The sequence below is a fragment of the Lissotriton vulgaris genome, unplaced genomic scaffold, assembly GCF_964263255.1.
Source record: "Lissotriton vulgaris unplaced genomic scaffold, aLisVul1.2 SCAFFOLD_1166, whole genome shotgun sequence".
Taxonomy (NCBI): Eukaryota; Metazoa; Chordata; class Amphibia; order Caudata; family Salamandridae; genus Lissotriton; species Lissotriton vulgaris.
The window spans coordinates 709,662-715,245 of NW_028240723.1; the positions used below are offsets into that span (position 1 = coordinate 709,662).

At 52.1% G+C, this 5,584-nt stretch overlaps 1 pseudogene; it reads right to left on the bottom strand.

The window, feature by feature from the left end:
- Window positions 1–526: 526 nt before the first annotated feature.
- On the bottom strand, window positions 527–4,379 carry LOC147672897 (uncharacterized; annotated as a pseudogene).
- Between the last annotated feature and the right edge of the window lie 1,205 nt (window positions 4,380–5,584).

Sequence of the window (5,584 nt, forward strand, 5' to 3'; positions counted from 1 at the left end):
GTAGGCTGGATGACGAAAAACCTACTAAAGATCAACCCGGATAAGACCGAGGTATTGGTAATTCCATCTACCACCTCACCGTGGAGTGATCTGTATTGGCCTGCTGAGCTTGGATCAGCCCCAAAGCCTAGTGCCAACGTAAAGAGTCTGGGGATTAAATTAGACTGCGACCTGTCAATGTGCAGTCAAGTCTCCGCTGTTGTTGGAACTTGCACGAACATCATCAGACAATTGAGAAAGATAGCCCCCTTCCTTTCTCATTCGATGATGCGTTCAATTGTAGCAGCAACTGTCATCTCCCGGATCGACTATGGGAACTCCCTGTACCTTGGCCTCCCAAAAATGTCGATAAACAGACTCCAGGTTGTAATGAACGACGCTGCACGGCTAATTTTCAGAGTGCCCAGACGAACAAAGGCCTCCCCTCTTCTTCAAAACCTTCACTGGCTCCCTGTTAAGGAGAGGGTTGAATTCAAGAGCCTCTGTATAGCGCATAAGGCGATTTACGGCCATGCGCCGGCCTATATCAAAGCCCGCCTGGAAGTGTACAACCCGACAAGAGCACTCAGATCATCAGACGCTCAGTTACTGGTCTGCCCCCGCTACAAATTAGTGACTAAGGGAGGGAGAGCTTTCTCCGTCCTGGCCCCCCAATTATGGAACAAGCTGCCTGAGGGGCTACGCAGGGAGATGAATCTCCTACGGTTCAGGAAATCTCTGAAAACCCTGCTGTTTAGAAAAACCTTGACCACAGTGTAGTCCTGTAGCTGCATCTCTCTTAGAAGTGAACCGAGTTATTGTATGACATCGATTTCCACGCGCCTAGAGGCCTGCAGGTGATTGGGCGCGCTATAAGTCGAAATTAACAATAACAATAACAATAACAACAACATCAGCCTCAGTGCAGCCAGGGGTGATGTATGCCTGTCCTTGATTGCACCAGTGTCCATGTGAGAAGCCTTGTCCCCTGGATGTGCCTTGTCTGCGGACATACGCTCTGCCCTATCTTCACCTCCAGCAAACACATCTCCTTCGATCGCACCACAGCTCTCCATTGGACGGACCACTGTTGTGTTCACTTCAGCTACAAAACCACCTCGTCCCACAACCCCCCACAACCGATCCCCCGAAGAAAATGGAACACCACCGACCAACTCCTCTCATCGCTCAACCAAAACCCACCCGCCCTCTCATCGGACCCAAACCAAGCTGCCATCAAATTCAAACAATGGATCACTCACAGCGCTGACGTATTAGCACCCTTGAAAAACCATCACACCAAACAAAACAGCAAAAAGGCCCCCTGGTTCAACGATGACCTTAAGAAATCCAAGAAGTTATGCCGTACTCTCGAGAAAACATGGAGAAAAAACCCAACCACCGACAACATGACCACCTTCAAGGCAGCCACCCGCAAACACCACCAGCTGATTCGATCCACCACGAAATCAGCATTCAAGAATCGACTCGACAACAACGCCCACAACAGCAAGGAACTATTCAACATCGTCAAAGAATTCACCAATCCCACCGCAGCATCAAACGACATCACTCCCTCCCAAGACCTCTGCGACTCATTATCCTCCTTCTTCTACAACAAAATTGCCGACATACATAACAGCTTCGAAAACAGTTCTAACGAACAATCCTCTCCACCCCCCTCAGAACCCAAACCGCCCTCTAACAACCTCAGCGTCTGGAACCCAATCACTACTGAAGACACCATCCGCCTAATGAATTCCATCCACTCTGGCTCGCCAACCGACCCCTGTCCCCACCACATCTTCAACAAAGCAGACTCCATCATCGCACCCCATCTCCGTGATATCATCAACTGCTCCTTCAATTCTGCTACCTTCCCGGAAAGTTGGAAACATGCCGAAGTCAGCGCCCTCCTGAAGAAACCCACAGCAGACCCCTCTGAACTTAAAAAACTACCACCCCATAACCCTCCTCCCATTCCCGGCCAAAGTCATTGAGAAAGCCGTCAATAGCCAACTCGCCGCCTTCCTCAAATCCAACAACTCCCTCGATCCCTCACAGTCCGGCTTTTGAGACAAACACAGCACCGAAACCGCCCTCATCGCAGCAATAGACGACATCCGAACACTACTGGACAACGGAGAAACAGTGGCCCTCATTCTACTCGACCTCTCCGCCGCCTTCGACACTGTCTGTCACAGCACCCTCATACAACGCCTCAGCAACATCGGCATAAAAGGAAAAGCCTTGGGCTGGATCATCTCGTTCCTCGCCGGGAGAACCCAGAGAGTCCGACTCCCCCCATTCAAATCAGAGGCCACCGAAGTCATCTGCGGAGTACCACAAGGATCATCACTCAGTCCCACCCTCTTCAACGTTTACATGAGTCCACTCGCTTCCATCGCGCGTCAACACAACCTTAACATCATCTCCTACGCTGACGACACCCAGCTGATCCTTTCCCTCACCAAAGACCCCAACACCGCCAAAACCAATCTTCACGAAGGCATGAATGAAGTAGCCATATGGATGAAAAACAGCCGCCTAAAACTTAACAGACAAAACGGAAGTGCTCATCCTAGGATCATCCCCCTCTGCCTGGGACGACTCATGGTGGCCTTCGGATCTGGGCTCAGCACCCATACCCACAGACCACGCACGTAACCTAGGCTTCATCCTAGACTCCTCCCTCTCGATGACCAGACAAGTCAACGCCGTCTCATCCTCCTGCTTCAACGTACTTCGTATGCTCAAAAAAATCTTCCATTGGATCCCCACCGAGACAAGAAAGACTGTCACCCACGCACTGGTTACGAGTCGACTAGACTACGGAAACACCCTCTACGCCGGAATCACAGCCAAATTACAGAAAAAACTCCAACGCATCCAAAACGCATCGGCGAGACTCATTTTGGACATCCCTCGCCAAGATCACATTACCGGCCACCTGAAAGACCGCCACTGGCTTCCCGTCAACAAGAGAATAACGTTCTGTCTCCTCACCCACGCACACAAGGCCCTCTACAAACTAGGGCCCGAATGCCTCAACACTCGACTATCCTTCTACACACCCACCCGCCAACTAAGATCCTCCAATCAAGGCCTCGCCGCAGTTCCGCGTACCCAAAGATCCACAATGGGAGGTAGATCCTTCTCCTACTTGGCGGCCAAGACCTGGAACTCACTCCCCACTCACCTCCGCCTTACACAGAACCACATCTCCTTCAGAAAAGAACTTAAAACCTGGCTATTCGATAAATAATGAACCCCCCCACCCGCCCCAAGCGCCATGAGACCCTCTGGGTGAGTAGTGCGCTATATAAATTCCTGAACTTGAACTTGAACTTGAACTTTCCCTGTTCCCTGGACGGTGCCCTGTTCTTGGCAGCAGACTTGTCGTCTGTGGTGTACCTGTCTCCATAACACACCTTCTCCCTGTGTGTGTCCCTGCCCTTGGGAGTGGCCCCTTCCTTAGCACTGTCCCTGCCCTTGGGAGTGGCCCCTACCTTACTAGTGTCCCTGTCCTTGGGAGTGTCCCTGCTCTTTTGCTGTGCCTTTGTCTTAGGACTGTCCTTGTCCCTGCCCTTGGGAGTGGCCCTTTCCTTAGTACTGTCCCTGCCCTTGGGAGTGGCCCCTACCTTACTAGTGTCCCTGTCCTTGGGAGTGTCCCTGCTCTTTTGCTGTGCCTTTGTCTTTGGACTGTCCTTGTCCCTGCCCTTGGGAGTGGCCCCTTCCTTAGTACTGTCCCTTCCCTTGGGAGTGGCCCCTTCCTTAGTAGTGTCCCTGTCCTTGGGAGTGTCCCTGCTCTTTTGCTGTGCCTTTGTCTTTGGACTGTCCTTGTCCCTGCCCTTGGGAGTGCCCCCTTCCTTAGTACTGTCCCTGTCCTTGGGAGTGTCCCTGCTCTTCAGAGGTGTCTTCGTCTTTGGACTGACCTTGTCCAAGGGAGTGTCCATGGACTTGTGAGTATCACTTGCCTTGGGAGGACCTTTAGTGTGGGATGCCTGTGTAGCATGTGAATGCATTCCCCCCACCACCACTTGTGGATCCTGTGTGTGAACTCCAGTGTATGTGACATTGTCTTTGTGAACAGATTTTGCTGACCTAGGGGATGTTGTGTGTGCCCTCCGTGCCCTGACGTGCTGTCTGTGGCTGCTTCTAGTGCAATAACCTGTATTAGAGTCCTGGTCCGAATATTCACTCCCCCCTGAGACAGCCAGTGGTGTAGATGTGGGAACAGAAGTAGCACCCTGTCCATGCGACTGTACAATGGCAGACGACACACTGCTTGCCAATCACTGAACTGTCCTGTGTAGACCAGCAACATTGCCATGCATCCTTTCCATGAATGCCACCACCTGCCCCAACTTCCTATCGTGGTCTTGGAAAGCATTGATCATATTGGTCTGACGAACACACAGCTGTCACAGCAGATCAACAGCCTCAGCACAAAGTGCATTTTGGGTCACCAGGGCAGGGGCAGCGTTGCCTGCACCGAAGGCCACTCTGCTCCCCCTACTTCTGCGTGCACGAGCAGTACTTGGTACAGGTGGCGGCAGTGTGAGCCCTGTGTGCTGTGTCCCGACCGAAGATGTTGATTGCCCACTCCCAGTCTGTGACAACAGTGCTTACTCACCGACACTGTCGGAAGATGAGGACGATGGTGTCTCGACATGCGAGTCCTCAGGGACGGTCCTGTCCCCCTCTCCGGGGCTGCCCTCTTCTGTGTCAGTCTGCGTGTGCGTGAAGTCAGATCCGGATGCATTGCCACCACTTATCTCCGCCGTCTGTGGCTGAGTGCCCTCTGCCAAAGCTGAAATGCACAGAAAAGAGGTGTAAGTCTTGGCCACACTCACGTACAGAAGGAAATGAAATCCCTAATTCCATTGGTGACAGTACACATCTATCCATCATCCTGCACACGGCCCACCCCTACCAGTCATCCTCACATGATTTTACCGGTAATGGCCGTGAAACACGTACAGCATGCGAACAGAGCAGGAGCATGTAGTTATGCACACATGTCATCCCATGGGGCCACAGACCTCTACGGCAGGTGGTTCAACACTCCACTACTAAGCAAGTGGCGTGTCAACATGCCGGACCTGGATGTCAAATTACACTCCGCCAATGGCACCAACATGCCATTGCTGTGATACATACGCACCACGGAAGTCACTACAGTGTATGAGCACCAATACATGCATTGCACTCCCAAGTAACATGCACAGACAGTCTGCTTACCGCTAGTTTGCTGTTGATCCACACTCAGCCGGTCGGAAAGGTCAGGATGCGTCACATCAATGATACGGTGCATGAGAGGGGTCATGGAGCGTCGGGCCAGACGTGGCGTTCTTGGAATCATCCCCAGTATCATCTCCGCTACATTCTTGCTCAGCCTGGAAATGTCGTCCCAGTGTTTGTGGCAGTGTGTGTGTCGTCTATTGCACACCCCCACTGCCTGTACATCACGTGCTATGCTCCTCCACACGGCCTTGCGAAGGTGCAGCTTCACCTACCATGATGGGAGACAAGAGGATAACGTTAGTGGACAGTATGACATGCACATACTACGTAGATAGACGTATCTACATCCAGCCATGCC